Raw genomic sequence first — 17,014 nt, 5'->3', positions numbered from 1 at the left:
CACCCATTTCTCCTCTCTACTGAATCATTCCCACAAAGATACATACATGCTTCAGTCTTTCTCATTTAAAAGAAAAGCATGCCCTTTGGTTCAATTCTCTCTTCAGCCTCCATATCATTCCTTTGCATCCATTACAGCACGTGGGAATAGTGTTAGAATTGTTGGCTGTGCCTGCTGCTTCCAGTTCTTTTCCCCATTTCTCCTGAACTCACTTGAATACTTTTTCCCTCCACTACTCCACTAAAACTACATTTGGCAAGATCACTAATGACTTTCAGGTTACTAAAATTCAATGGGTAACTCCTAGTTGTCATTTTCATCATCTGTCCCCTGTATTTGAAACATTGAGTTACTCTCTCCTCCACCAAAACCTTCTCTTCCTTTAGCTCCTAGACTCCATACTTTACTGGTGGTTTTCTTTTTACTTTGTAATCTTTTTTGCTATTCCCTACTCATCCCCCCAGTCTCTTAGTTAGTGTGCCCGGAGTTTAGACTTTAGACTTTTTTCTCTCTTAACTCACTCCATTAATGATCTTATCCCAACTCATGGCTTTAAAAACAATCCATATGCTAGTGACTCTGAAATTTATAACTCCATCCTAGACTTCTCTTTTTTGAATCCCAGACTCATATACTCACCTGCCGACTTGAAATTCCTCTTAGGTTATTATAGTTATTCCAATCTTAATACTCCAAGACTAAGATTCTAAATCTCCTATCCAAATCAGTTCCTTTCATATAACCACATACTCATGCCAAAAATCATGAAATCATCTTCAAATACTCTCTTTCTTCAAACATCATGTTCATCCCAAATAAAATCTTATAAATTATACCTTCAAAATATATTAGAATCTGCCCACCTCTCACCCACTCCACAGTTACTGGCCTGGTATGAAACCCCATACTTCTTAGCAATATCACTAACACGGATGCTCCACTGATCTGCTGTTTTAGGCCATACCTCCCTACATTCTATCCTCAGACACACACCCAGACTAATTCTGTTGGTATACAAGTCATCCTTTTGATCAAAACACTTCACTGGTTACCCCATATGAGAGACAAAGAACAAAGTAGCATCCTTAAATATACTACAAGGCACTGATGTATTGATGTAAAAAGTAAGTATAATAGATGGCAAATAAGCACATAAAAAGGTTCTAAATGTCATCAGTCATAAAGAAATGCAAACTGAAATCACAATGAGATACTATTATGAATCTATTAGAATGGCTAAAATTAAAAATATAGACCATACAAAATATTGGTGACAAATATGCAAAAGTTGGAATTCTTATATACTTCAGGTGGGGATATAAAGTAATGAAACAACTTTGGGAAAAAGTTTGACATATTTTTTAAAGTTAAACATACACCTACCATTTTACCCAGTTATTCCACTCCTAGCTACTCACCCAAGAGAAATGAAAACATATGTCCACACAAATACCTATATGTTAATGTTTGTACGAGCTTTAGTTGTAATAGTCAAAAGCCAGAAAAAAAACAAGAGTCTATAAAAATTTAATGAATTACAAGTATGATGTATCCATACAATAAATACTATTCAGCAATAAAAAAGAATTAATTACGATGAAAATAAAATTTAATCTAGAAGTGACAGAAAACAGATCAATGGGGACATGGAGAAATGTGGAAAGGGACAAGTGAGATTACAAGGATATACAAGAAAAATTTTGTGGGTGGTGGACATGTGTGTTATCTTGATTGTAACAATAGTTTCACAGGTATATACATATGTCAACTCTTACCGAATTATATACTTTAGATGTTTGTGGTTTATTATATGTCAATCACACACACATAAAATATATATGGGGGCGCAGAGAAAGAGAACTTGTGTGTGAGAAGCATAGAGAAAGAAAGAAGAAAAAAAGGAGGAGCGAGAGAAGTACTGATTATCTTATTGTCTTTTTAAAATTTTATGCATTTTACTTTTAGAGAGAGGGGAAGGGAGGGAAAAAGACAGGGAGAGAAACATTGGTATGGGAGAGGAACATCAATCAGTTGTGTCTCCCATGTACCCAAACCTGGAACCTGGCGTGCAGCCCAGGCATGTGCCCTGACTGGGAATTGAACTGGTGACCCTTTGCTTTGGGAGACAATGCTCAACCAACTGAGCCACACCAGTCAGAGCCTCATTTATTGTGTTTATAAGTAATGTATGACTAAACTTTAAAAGAGCTTAAATAAATGGACTACCTCTTTATCTGTTTTACACGTGGAAGTTCCACATAAATTGTTTTTCGGGGATACAAATATTTAAAAAGCCACTGGGTATTTGACACTCTTAGAAAACCCTGCTAAAATGTGTATTACTTTAGATCATTCTGACACTTTTTGCTCTATCAAACTTTATCATGCAGTGGTGCTTTTTAAACTATCCTCCTCAGAATCCTAGGCAGGAAGGATGATTCATCTGAGCCTTTTCATTCCCTTCAACACTTCAAGCAGACTTGTGCTTTTATTTACTTTATAAATGGGTTTCTCTGTATCATTTAGATTGTCAAAAGTTTGTTAGACATTGGCAATTCCCATGGAAATGAACCCAAAGGATTGTTGAAAAAAATTGAAACTCAGAACTGTTGGGGACTGCCCCGCCTGGTCTCAGGAAGCTGTAACCCCCTGTGACCTAGGCTGAGTGAGAGACCTTCGGACCAGGAGCCACTAAGGAGACAAAAAAACTTATTTCCCTGGCATGAACGCTGCCTGTTCTGTGCCTGACCTCCTAAGCTTGATCAGTTAGCCAATGACGGGTAAGATTTCCCACAGAGGGAATCATCTTAGACAGGCATGATCACGTGGAGGCTTCTGGGTAGAGACTCAGGGCTGTGGAAATGAAGGGGTGATGGTATCAACCCCTGCCCCCTCGGCTTTGTCAAAGCCTGAGTCCTTGTTCTTAGATGTGAGAAATCCAAGTCTCCTGGCTGCCTCTGTCTCCTCTGTTGACTCAGGCCTGTGGAAATAGCAGGGGCGGTGTAGCCCAGACCAGAAACGGCGGACCCCCGGGGTAATCAGGCCTGGGACAAAGAATATGCAAGATCCTGTGAGATCTGTTTGTTGGAGGATGTTGTTAGAATATGAAGGCACAGGCAGGAAACTAAAACTAGCCCTTTAAGCAATATGTTAAAACTCCAAACTCTGCCTAGAATCACAGCAGGGGTTCTGTCTGCACCTTTGTAAGTCACCTACTTCTTTTGATCTTTTCTGCCAGACTGTGAATCCACAAAATAAGTTTGTATTCTCAATAAAAATCTGCTGGAGAATGGAAACAGGGTGCTCCCCACTAGAGAGAGTGGCTGTTCCGTTCCTACTTCCCCACAGGACCTGGTTGTCTCTGTGTATGTTTTGCTTGTGTGTCGACGAGCCATCCACAGTGTTCTGTGCTCACTGCAGGCCGGTGAGCATGCATCACAGAACATGGTGTCAGGAAAGAGCAGAGCAATTCACAGAACTACCATGGGGGAAGCCAAGGGGCTCTGGGGAAGTAAAACAAGACAAAGAGGATAGATTTGGAGACGGTGTCCAATAATGAGTCCCTGCACCTATCACACAAGGTCACTTGGGGATAGCCTTAAACATGTCACAAAAATCCTAACAGCTACTCTTCCTCTACTCTTTCCCCACACTAGTCATTGCTTACTACAAGGAACTGACAGCCACAGGAGGTTCCCTTTTTTAATTCTTCACTACCTAATATCTTCCATACCAAACACAGTGACTAGAATATCATAAGTGTGATGTAAGTTTGGTGAAATGAATGAGTGAAAGCACCAGGGTCTAAAGTCATCTTGCTGATACGGACAATGGACACCGGTCTGAGCTGAGAGGTGGTCAGGAAGCTGGAGAAGACTGCAGTGTAACTATTGGAAGATGTCCATGCATTTACATAGGGACTACTTAATGGAAAACATTTCAAGAGGTTTCTTTCAATAGAAATTCACTTTCGTTCCCCAAAAATTTATTTGGTAGTTTTGGAAAAAAGAGTGCATTTCCTTATACAATACTACCATTGTAATACTATTAGTAGTATACAATACTACTGTGTTGCATAAAGAATAACTAAGCAGGCAACAAGGCAAAAGCTGAGAAAAATTCTATGGCAAGTTTGTAAAACATATGTATACAACCTGCCTCACATTCTATTTTGGTGTCAGAAAATAATTACGAAAACATCTTTAATTTTCTGCCCATAAGATTAAGTTGGAGACAAATTAAGGTTTTGCCTTTTGTTCTTCTTATGGTGTAAAGAGTTATGTGCTTGGTTTAACAAAGCTTTTGAGTACCTGGCCCAGTCCTGGCTTATAACAGATGCTTAACAGTGGAGCAGAATCAGTGAATTGCAAGTGCTTCCAGAGATTGATTTTTCTAAGAGAGAATAAGATCTTACCTCCAAAGAAAAATAGGCAAACCAAGAACTCTAGTAGAACCCATCAATAAGCAGACAAAGAGAGCCCTAAACTTAAACTGGAAGAAATTGTTATCAGACAACACAACTGATAGAAAATACGAGATGCATCAAGTTCCTGTCATTTAAATTTTTTTTTTTGAAAAATAGGGAAAAGTGAGGGTATTTCACTCAAAATAGCATGGTTACTGAGGCAACGCTGCTAACATCTATTTCTTTGAGACCACTGTTTCCACCTCATTTCTTGACCCCTCCAGTTCTTCGGAAATCTATGAAGGAGAATATTTATTACTTACTTGTTTTGATTCTCTTCTTGAGTGTTGAAGGTGCTGGAGTACACATTTTACGGAAAAAAGTTTATTTTACAACACCTTGCCTTTTGAGTTATTTCTAATATCTTCTTATAAATAATTTGTAATATTGTAGTAAAATGGAATACAATGTCATTTGTTAACACAAAGCAAGATAGGAAGAAAAGGTGTAATTCTTTGATTGAAATTATTTTCCCAACCTAAAAAAATATGGAATAACCTTATATGGAATCTTCTAACATAATTATATAAATATGTAGGTATTTGCATGTATATGTTTATATATAAATATGATATAGATTTTTAATGTAAAATTTAGTTTCCTTCAGAGTAGCTCATATTATAGTCATATTGTAGAGTAGCAGTTTACAATTTGAGTATTTTATAAATACACAAAAAAAATTTTTGAATGGTAGCCCCGATTTATTTATCCTCTGTCTCCCAGCAACCTTTAGCACAGTGTGTGGCAGTGTTTGAGATGTGTTACTTGAAAACAAAACATGAGAGATTATTGGCTCTCATTACAGAAAACACTTCCCATGCCTAGGAAGACTTCCAGTCTTCAGGACTGGTCACTCTGCATGCAGCAGGTGCAGTGTGGGGTAAGGCTCATCCCACCTTCATTCAGCTTGTCTGTGAGAAGTCGTGTCAAGATGCACAGATGGGGCATTTACAGTCTCTGCCTTCAAATACCTTGCATGTTATCAGCTGTAAATGTCATAGAAGCTGGTGTAAAAGCATTTAATTTTTTCCCCTTATTTTTCAGTTTAACCAAGGTCTCAGCCACCATTTCTGACCAGGAAAAAAATCTTACTCTTTCCATCCAAAGTAATTCAGAATCTTCTGGATTTAAACTTGGTCAATTCAGCATTTAAAGTTAGTCTGTGAACGATCTCTAGTCAGGACCAGCTATGTAATTTCCAGTGCCCATTGCAAAATGGAAAGGTAGGACCCCTTGTTCCAAATTACTGATGATTTCAAGGCAGCAAGTGCAGAGCGTGCCATCAAACATGAAGCCCTTCTGATCGTGGACCCTACACAGATCACGGGACATGAAGCCAGCCCCTTCCCTCTCCTCTTCAATATACCCCATAAAACGAGACCTTTCAAATGTTTTTACTTTCCCTCTACCCAAACATACCAGGACAATTTGATACTTTTACTTCTAGATTGTTTTCCAGGGAGGAGGCCTCATTTACATCAAAATCTTCATTCAGCATCTACATTACCTATTCCCATTCATTCCATCATTGCCCATTGCTTATCACTCTGGTCTGTTTATTTAGAGTTCTTTCCCAGTTATTTTATTCCTGTGCTGCATAATGACACTCTCTCCGACTTTATTGCACATCCATAAATTTCTTTCTTTCATTCTGGCAAGTGACTAATGTCTTGGCCGCACACGCAGGTCCTCAAGCACAGACGTCTCCCTCGGAGCTGCGCACGACATTGATCCACTGCCTTCTAATTCGCTGTGCTGCCAAAGCACAGTTCAAATGACAGGCTGGTTCCTTCTCTTTGTAGCGTTCTTGTCTGTCTTGAAATCTGCAGGATTTTTCTCTTTACCCTTTAAGCTCATGATTGTACCAGGTTAGGCTGAGTTATATGGCTTTTCTCTTCAGCACTGCCTAGTACTCAGAATAAAAATTCTGCGAAACAAGGGTTTCTTCAGACCTATTCTCTCCTCAGCTCAGATACATTTCCTTTCATTATTCACTTATAAGTGTACTCTCCCCCGTCTGTCCTGTGCTCCTACTGGAACTGACACTGTTCGTACGTGAAGTCCCAGGATCTGTACACAACTTCGCTTCCATTCTTTCTCCGTGACTGCCTCCTCTTTGCAAATTTTCTCTAACTTCTTGCTCTTGATTTACCAGTTCAGGTTTTAATAATTGCCCTTCCATTGATCTGCAAAACTTTTATTTTTTTACTTTTTTAAGATTTTTATTTTATCTTATTTTTAGAGAGGGAAAGGAGGGAGAAAGAGAGAGAGAGAGAAACATCAATGTGTGGTTGCTGGGGGCCATGGCCTGCAACCCAGGCATGTGCCCTGACTGGGAATCGTACCTGCCATGCTTTAGTTTGCAGTCCACGCTCAATCCACTGAGCTACGCCAGCCAGGGCTAATGATCTGCAAAACTTTTAGATTAAAATATGATTTTATTTCAGAGAATTTTTTTTCCTCTGGGTGGTGAGCAAATCTCCTTTGATGTTCTTATCACCTCTTCACTTGAGTCCTTGAATAGGTTTTCTAACACCTTCGTTTCTCTGGGGAGCCAACTAGACTAGCACTCTGCTTTTCTTCCTTCTTGGTCTGGATTCTCCATTTCCTTACTCCGGGCTCAGCCCACTAGTGGTATTCCAAGAGCAGAGCAGTGGGAAGAGTCTGCCCTGCATGCCAGCTGCTAAGAGGTACAGTGCAGTCCTGAAGGCCGGAAGTCCGATGTGCACATGGTTGGTTCTTGTAGATCCCTCTTATGAGCTGCAGACTGCCAACGCCTTTCATATCCTCACATGAGAAAGAGAGTTACAAAATTGTTTTATTAAATTTTTTATTTCCCAAAAAAGTAACTAAAAGCAAAAACAACAAAAACATTATATATTTTCATCATTCTTTCTTTTTTAAGAGTTTTTTTTTATTTATTTTTAGAGAGAGAAGGGAGAGAGAAAGAGAGAGAGAGAGAAACATCAATGTGAGGTTGCTGGGGGCCATGGCCTGCAACCTAGGTATGTGCCCTGACTGGGAATCAAACCTGTGATGCCTGGTTCACAGCCCACACTCAATCCACTGAGCTACGCCAGGTAGGGCTCATCATCATTTCTAAAATGAAAAGATATATTAGGTAATCCAAATAAGAAAATACTATCTTAAAATAAAGCATATTTCTTTAAATTAGCAACACATCTCTTTATAAAACTCTGCTAATTTTTTTTTTCCTGTTGGTGGTTGGCTTTGCTGACACTAACTTGTGGACCAAGCTTTGGGCCTTTCAGAATCACTGCTCTGGAGTTTTTCCAGAGATGTAATCAGGCTGCTGGAGCATGCATGAAGCAGTGGGGACAGTCTATGTATTCAGGAGATTTGCAATTTTGAATCTCAAAGTGGGCCACAGGGCATGTCATGCTAATATAACTCATGTGTTTTGGTATGATAACATCATTTGTACAACAGGCATTTTTGTGAAATACAAAGACTTTCTTATTTTTAAGTTAATAATGGGATAAGTTAACAGCTCACTTCTGGAGACCTAAAATATGGTTCTGGCAAAAGGTACAAGAGAATAAACTGAACAACATTTGGGGTTGCCACAAATCTCATGAAATAGCATTGTTGGTTCTGGGAATATTAACATTTTCTCACACGTGTATTATCTGGTTTAGCCTAACTGATAAGTTCTAATGATTTTTCTTTCTACAGTAGAAATGACAGCTAACTAAATGCCAATGAAATTCATTTTTTAAAATTTTATGTACAAAATATATGATATAATATGTGCCAAGTATTCTACTTTGTTTTGCCAAAGACTGTTAAAATTATTGACATTTCCCAGTCATAATGAGTTGCTTCTTTAGGGAAAAGGAGATGAATAAATGTTCAACAGTCACTGAAGCCACTGTGTATTCTATACGTCTTTTATTGCATTCTAGTGTTTATCTCCAAATTTTTGTTACTGTACTGATGTTGGCATGTATTACACTAACTTTTAAACAGCTTATTCCTAGAAACTTACAATGTTTTTGTCACTTCCCTTTTAAAGTCACTTAACTTGCCATTGCCAATAAAATCACTGTTGAGTGCATTCTGACGGTTCCCAACAACAGGAGCTCGTTTCTGACTGCATTGTGTTGGATGCCCTTTGGACAACTACCGTGCTTTATGTTTTAATGTGAGATATCTAGTCTGGTAGAAATAAGTCTAAAGGCTTCAAGTAATTTTATTGAATCTGAAATCATTTTAATCAGCTGAAATTGCCGTATAGCCTGGCAGCTCTGAAAGAAGTGATTAAAAAGAATTATTATGATAAATGCCAAACAAAGATCAAATTATAGTTAAAATCATTTATTCTTGCTTTTTTTTTCAAAGAATAGGCTTATCATGCACTCCATATGCAATGGCAAAATTTGACAGCATTAATAGGGCGAATAAGTCCCAAATGCTGAATGGCCATTGCTTATTAAATCATAGGATAAATCAATTTTTATTAAGAGCTTTCATCCACAGTTAAGTAAACTATTTTTCAGATTGATTAAAAATTCCATCATAGTTCATTAACAAGCACTTTAGTTCCTATTTTGTATGCTAAGCATGATGTTAGGTGACAGAAATACAATAGTAAACAAGTCAGATTTCTTTAAGAAGAAACCTATTGTGAAAGTGAAAGAAGTAGCAGGAAACTATTAATTAACATGAAAAGTGCTACAGCGGAAGTAACCGTAGAATACTATGGAATCACCTAGAAGGGACACAAAATGACTAGGGATGGAAGAGCATTAGAGAAGGTTTTCTGGAAGAACCAGCATTTAGGCTGACAGATGGAGTTAAGAAAGAATCAGGTAAGCAAAAAGCGGGAGTTGAATGTGCTCTGGAGAAGGGGTAGCACAAGCAAGAGGCTAGAGAAGAGAGAATTGTGGCTTAGACATCTAACATGGATAGTTTGGTGTGGCTAATGCCAGGGTGTACACCTGAATCTAATATAATATTGTATGTCAACTGTAACTAAAAAATAAAAAAAAAGATTTATTAAAAGAAGAAAGAAAAGGGCTCCTCACCTGAGAAAAGAGGATGGGGGGGGCAGTTAGTTGCCATCCCCACTCAGGATAAAAGAATGGACATTTTATTACATTTCCAGGAAGATTTGAAAAAGTGACTTATTATGGTCTTTTTTTTTCTGTGAATAGCTCTTTACTTCCACTGATATGTATATAAAGCAGTGTGAAGTTCAGATGAACTACTCGAAGTATCACATCAGCATTTTAAAATACACATGCACAAATTCAGTATGATACATAGTATATGATATCACAGATGCAAAGCATCAGCACTTTTAAAACCATAGTATTCCCACGCAGGCAAGGTTTACAAGGAAACGTTTTCTGTTGCCCTCCCTGGCTGATTCTCTTCTGCCTCCCTAATTCCTTCCAGTGCTATTTTATCTTTTTATCTTTGTACATGTCTTCAATGCCATTTTTCTCAGGATATTGTCCTTCATCCTCTCCTCTTCTCCTTATACATCTGAGCACTTTCATCTACTTTCATTTTAACTTCCAACCAATGGCTCTTAGCCATCTTTAACTGTGAAATCTAACTAAAGCTATAGACATTACATGCATATATGCATGATTCATATATTAGATCAATATCTCTAATTTAGTGTTATTGGGTCAAATTCAATTTAGCATCTCCAAGTTGACCCCATAAACTTTTATGTCTACATTCCTCCTTATTGAGCAAAAAACTTGAAAAATAGCCCATATTCATTCACACCCATTTTCAGTCAATCTTCATTTTTTTTTTCATTGCAGGAAAGGGTACTGATATCTGCAACTTACATGGATGTGAATAAAAATGGAAAGATGAATAAACTGAGTAATAAATAGATGGTTACCTCCAGTGACTACCACTTTGCCCTGTTCCCTCTTCAGCTCCAGCTCCTAAATCGCTGCGATCGTCTCCTGGGTGTTCCTGCCGTGTTTGTACGTATTAATACTCACTCCCAAAGGGAAGTTGGCTAAAATGCTGCTACTTGAAGTGTGGTCCACAGACCAGTAAACAGCCAGCATGTCACCTGGGAATGTGCTGGAAATGCAGGCCCCCGCCAGAGGTACTGCATCAGGACTCACAGTTAAGAAGATCCCTAAGTGATTTGCATGAAATTTTAAGTATGAGAAGCACCACTCTGTGTGACAGTTCTCCTCCATATGATCCCCGTGCAGCAGACACTTCAGTGGCTCCCGTAGCCGACAGGGCGAGGTCTAAGATCTTCAGCACTGCGCACAAACGTCTCCTCGGCCGGCCTGGATGACGTCTACCTCAAAAGCCTCTCCTCTCACCACTACCCCTGTTCCTTCTGCACCCCCAGCGATATACCTAAGTATCATGCTTGCTTATTTTCAACATTTTGAATTTTTCTGAGGCACATGTGTCTTGTCTGATTCGGTTTTCCCTTTCATTCTTCTTACACCGTAACCCTCTGCCTAAGTCTGTCCTATTTATCCTTCAAGATAAAACAGTCCACATGGCTCCTTTATTATTTTGTGCATAGCTTTAGTGTCGCCTACTATTGTAACTTTTTTAAAATAAGAGAGATTTGTTCATTTTCTCACTAGGCCATGAGTCTCAGAAAGGAGGATATATGTTTTATTCATGATTATATTCCCAAGCCCTAGCATAGTTCTTGTCACAGGTGTGAGATATTTAATAAACGTTTATCGAACTGAGCCCAAAAGGACGTGACCATTGCTGAAGGTGCATGATCCAGTGTGGACCTGTGGTCCAGCAGGAGATTGCCGTGGGACAGGCAAGCAAGGAAATGCAGCTTTGAGTATAGCTCTGTTCATTGAGCTGTATCCACCAACTCACTAAACTATTATGAGTTCTTTTCTACTTTCCAGCTCTCTGAATCTATACACAGTAAAACAGCTGTTTGATTAAGTGTATATTCTGAATTAAAAATATAAAAGACATGCAAATTCACTGACATCTATTTACTGAGCACCTGTTAAACTGAGGCTAGTCTTTTTGAGATGTAACATTCCTTGTTACACTTAGAGAGATTTTCTAAGTGCTTTTTCTCAAAAAGTTACAGCAATTACATTTATCAATCTTCATTAATGATAGACAAAGGCACATAGTCATATTTATCAACAAAGGCAATGAAATACCATTTAGATATTCATCAGGCAATCAATCATTCATCAACAAAGCACGTTTCAAATCTCATTTTGACCTTTGCCTGTGAGATTATTACAACTAAGTAGCAAATTAAATATTTTGTGCATGTACCCTCTTAGTAAAGTAAATCAGAGTTGAAAGTAAAAGAACAAAAAGATAAAATTTTTTGCAATTTAAGCTCTAATCTTATTTGTCCTCCACTAAGAAGCAGTTTTTAACCATATTAATGAAATAGTAAAACATTTAAAAATTTTTTTGTGTATAAGTATGGTGGCAGAATTCATTTACCTTTAAAATAATTTTAGGTGCCAACCACATAGATATTATCATTTTATGTAAAACTAATAAACTGAGAAATCTAACTTTTCTTCCAATCTCTTTCTTTCCTTCCTTTTTCCTTCCACTGTATTTACTGAGTAGTTATATTGAGCAAAACATTGTGCTATGCAAGCTTCCAGGGATATGAAGATAAAGCATCCTTTAATTCATTCCATACATACTTAGCACCTTCCCAGTGGCAGGCACTGCTTTAGGCCTTGGAGATGCAGCAGTTAATGGACAAAGCTCCTGTGCTCTGGGAGTTTATGTTCTAGTGCATGAGATAGACAACAACAAATAAACGAATGAATAAGGAGTACAACTCCCGACAGGTGCTCTAACATGTAAGGTGGGGGAAAAGGGCAAGGATGTTATTTTAGGTAGAGTAACAGGAAAGTTCTCTTTGGGAAGGCAATGTTTGAAGAGAAAAGGAAGAGACCTGAAAAAGTGAGCAATTTGAGGACTGGGCAGAGTATACCCTAGGTCTGTCCAGAAGAAGTCCAGCCATTGTTAATATAATGAGAATGTTTTGTGCGACATTGATGTAACCTGGCAGCCAAGGACAGTGCACTGGGATGCACATGCATGAACAATGAATGATTGCACTGGACTAGTCAGTGTGGATGGTAGATATTGTTGAGTGGGAATGTGTACTCTGTGGCCATCACATTCAAAATGACTGAGCTAGTAGAGCAATAAATCTGCATCAGATTTTGCATTAAATTTGAACATTCCTCTATGGAAACTGTTTGGATGATTCAGAAGGCTGCAGCTATGGACAACTGGTGATTGGCAGCTTCATCACAACACACCCACTCATGCATTATGTCTCCTGAAGTTTTTTGAAAGCCCATATTTTCCACTTGCTCTGGACCTACCAATTTTCTTCACTTACCAGGAAGGCAAGTGAAGAAAATGATTCCAGAAGGAGGGAAGTATCTGTCAACTGTATCAAATGCTACTGGGAGTTGATTAAGATAAGGACAGAAAATTTATCATTGCTTTTAGCATGGAGACTATCTAATTAAAGTTAATTCTGTCAGTTTAGATGATGAACTATATGTATGTAATAGATTAAACAATAGTAAAAATGAGGGGTGTTTATACGCTCATTTTTATCTATGATGTTTTCATTTAAACGTATTATTTTTTATTCTAATTGTATTTCAGGAATAAATGAACATTTGTTCAATGTAAAATGTAATTGCACTGGAAATGAAATAAGTTAAAAAATTAATTCACTTATATACTGTTTTTATCTCCTGTTGTAGAAGGTAAAAATGTCATTTTACTTTTCTTTCTTTTTCTTTGTGTCCTATTTGTTTCTCCCCTTTACTCTGAAAATACCTAAACTAAAGGGAGTGAATTATTATTAATTCAAACCTGTAACTTAAAATAGCTTGTTAAGCCCCAGCTGGTGTGGCTCGGTGGATTGAGTGCCAGCTTGTGAACCAAAAGGTCACCAGTTCAATTCCCAGTCAGGGCACAAGCCTGGGCTGCAGGCCAGGTCCCTAGTTGGGGTGTGCAAGAAGCAACCAATCAATGTATCTCTCCCACATTGATGTTTCTCTCCTTTTCTTTCTCCCTTCTTTCCCCTCTCTCTAAAAATAAATAAATAAAAGTCTTTAAAAAATAGCATGTTAAATAAAAATCTGTATGCTTCCTGATTTGTTGGCCTCATTAAAAAACGAGGATAAAATACAGTGACCAAAACTTTGCCTTCCTCCATATTATTTACATAAAAATAAAATTTCTAGTTCATTATGTAGTAGCTTAAGTCAGCCACCAGATGGCAGATGTTACCATAGTCAACAAATCCTTTCAAGAAAGGAAACAGGTTGTGGTTTAGAATCATGAGCTGCAGAAACATACACTTCTATTGATTTATCCTCTCTGTCCTTCTTGTTTTTGAAGAAATCACTTGGTGGGTTTGAGGCTGGTTTCTATGACAGTTTTCCTTGCGTAGAGGAGGAGGGATTAAAGCGTTCTCCTATATACTAGATGGATGGTTTTTAAAGCAATTCTGGGATCTTATCAACTCCATAAAATATAAAGTGGAATCACAAAACTGGCTAACAAATTGCACTTAAATGACTATGAAGATGAATGGCAATGTTGCAGGGGAGTGTTTTCAACCAAGACCAAATGAATAACCTCACTGATCTTACATCTCACATCTTACAAGGAGGAAATGCCATAAAGATCACAAACCAAAGCTGATATATTTACTGGTGTGTTAAACCAGTTAAATTACATTTTAAAAAAACTTTTGCTACAGTTTGTTCATTTTATCATTATGATGGTTATTTACTCCTAATATGGGGGTTTCAATTAATGAGTACACGGAGGGAAAAAAAACTAAGCTGGTAGAATAATGTTATACCAAAGTGTTTACTGTCCCTCAATTATAAAAATTGAATTTCAGAATATGCTGGAGATTATATTTTAATTAACTAAATTCCTTTGCAGAGTTGCATATTATTTGTATTTTAACTGATGACTTTAAATATATTTAAGCAACAGAAGCTTATAAAATGTGAACCTTTATAAGTTTATAATTTTCCTAAGTTGACATACTGATTTTGTCTTATGATAAAGGGAATTTTTCTCTTTGATAATTTTGCTAAGAAGATAGCTGTGGATATCCTGTAGTATTGCACACCAAATATCTCTTTTTTAAAATAAATACTAAAACCACAGGAATTACTTGAATGAGACATTTTGGAACTTAAAAATAAATAATTAGGGTCAGAAAATAAACCAAATTTCCTACTGGAACTCTCCTTCACTCTCTCTTCCTTGATTCCATGACGTACTCTCTCCTTTATTCCTCCCTCTTCCCTCTGCCTGTCCGTTCTCAGTCTCATTTAGGGGTGCCTCTTACGCTCGCTCGCTTCTTTGATGTTTCAGTTCTCAGCCTTTCACTCTCCACTAGCACTCTATCCACACTCGAACATTGAATTCCCTCCCAGTGTTTCAACCACAATGACTACACTGGTTGCTCTTCAAATCCCTGGGGTCAGCACCACATAGATTATATTTAGGCTCTGGCATTAGGCTGCTGAGGTTCAATTGCTGGTTTGACCACTTAATGGTTAGGTGAACTTGATAAATATCCTCATTGTCTTGGTTTTATATCTTGTAATTTAAGAATAATAAGAATCTTAACATCTGTTGCTAAGTAAGAATGAATCAATTCATGTAATGCACTTAGCATAGTATCTGGCAAAATGTAAGGACCTAATAAATATTCCATCTAAGACTTTTTCTAGAAAATAGAGCTATATCATATGGATGGCTCTATTCAGATGTCCTTTAGAAACTTTAAAATGATATATCAAAATCTAGAAAATCAATATCCTATCCATCCCAACCCATTTTCTTTCTTTAATTCCTCACCCAAATTAACAACACTAAATCATCCAATTTAATGTCTCATTTATTTTATAATATCTTGTTGACTTTTCCTGGTAAATATCACCTGAGTTTATTCCCTCCAGTTACTCCCCCCTTATTCATTTATGTCTTTTTATTATTTCATTCATTAAGGGATATGCTGACAACTGTAATGGGACCTGGAGAAATGGCCATGAAGAAGACAGTTTAGACTACTGGGAAGACTAACATGAAACAGAAATTACAACTTTATCTCAGTAATCTGCGCTTAGATTGTCCCAGTTTTCCTCCAATCTCTGCTCCTTCCAAAACATCTGTTAAATGTATGAGAAGTTTCTCTTTAAAACACAAATCTGTATCTCAAAATATGAGCCAAAATAACTCAACAGCACAGTTTTTTGAAAAATGGATAAGACCAAGTTAGTTTTACTTGAAGATTGCAAGGGAGGTCCAATAATAAGAAATCCATTATTGTAGTTCATTATATTAATGAACTAAGAAGAAAAAAATACTGTTTACTCCATAGATTCAGTAGATGCACTAGACAAACCTTAACACCCATTCATATTAAAAACACTCAATAAACTTAACTAACATGCTACAGTATATTTATGACATCCCAGAAACCAGGGGGAAATTTAATATTTACCTATTATAATGTATTTCCTCTAAAGTCAAGAATAAAGATACAATATTAATAATAATTAGCATATGTTGCAAATACTAACAAATGCAATTGGACAGGAGAAGGCAATTCATGGAAAAAAGAAAAAAGACTCATGGACATGGACAAAAATGTGACTACATCAGGGAGAGAGGTGGGTGGAGGGGGAACAGGGCATAAGGGGGATAAATGGTGATGAAAAAATACAACAAAAAAGGGAACAAAGAGGTTAAACCTTCTTTATTAACAAAATATGTGATTACATATCTGAAAAATTCAAAAGAATCCATAGAAAAACAATAATTAATAAGACAATTTGGTAAAGACACAGGTTTAAAATGAGATTAAAAAAGTTAGTGGCAGAATATATATACACATATACATACTTATATGCATACATACACATATATACATGGATACACATATATGTATAAACAAAACCAGTTTGAATATGTAATTGAGGATAAGACTCCATTTGTCTTTGAAAAGAAAATACCTTGACATAAACTTAACAAGAAAAGTGCAATACTTATGTGAGCCAAACTGTGACTTGCTTTTCAAAAGCAAGATCTTAACGAGTAGAAAGACATACCGATTTTGGGAAAGACAGAGTCTGAAATCATAAAAATGTCAGTTTTTCCTAAGTTAAGGGATGGGAGGAAAAGCCATCTCACATCCTTAAAAGTACTGCAAAGCCTCTATAATTTAAACAGTTTGATATTAGCACATGAATAGGCAGACAAAGCAATGGAAAAAATAGAAAATCCAGAAATAGCTGCAATTCCATGTGGAAATTTAGTATGCAATAGAAACGGCATCTCAAATCACAGGGTAAAAGGCGGACTTTTAAATAACTGCTGTTGTGATTACTGGACATCCATATGCAGGAAAAATAGTATTGGACCCATTTCTTGCAACAGAAGCCAGAATGAATTCCCAACAGTGCAGATATTTAAATCTAAATAAAAGAAAAAGAGAAGAACCATGCAAGTATTTGAAAA

Source organism: Phyllostomus hastatus, unplaced genomic scaffold, assembly GCF_019186645.2.
Source record: "Phyllostomus hastatus isolate PE091 unplaced genomic scaffold, TTU_PhHast_1.1 phas_contig_86, whole genome shotgun sequence".
Taxonomy (NCBI): domain Eukaryota; kingdom Metazoa; phylum Chordata; class Mammalia; order Chiroptera; family Phyllostomidae; genus Phyllostomus; species Phyllostomus hastatus.
This window is presented reverse-complemented; position numbering follows the sequence as displayed.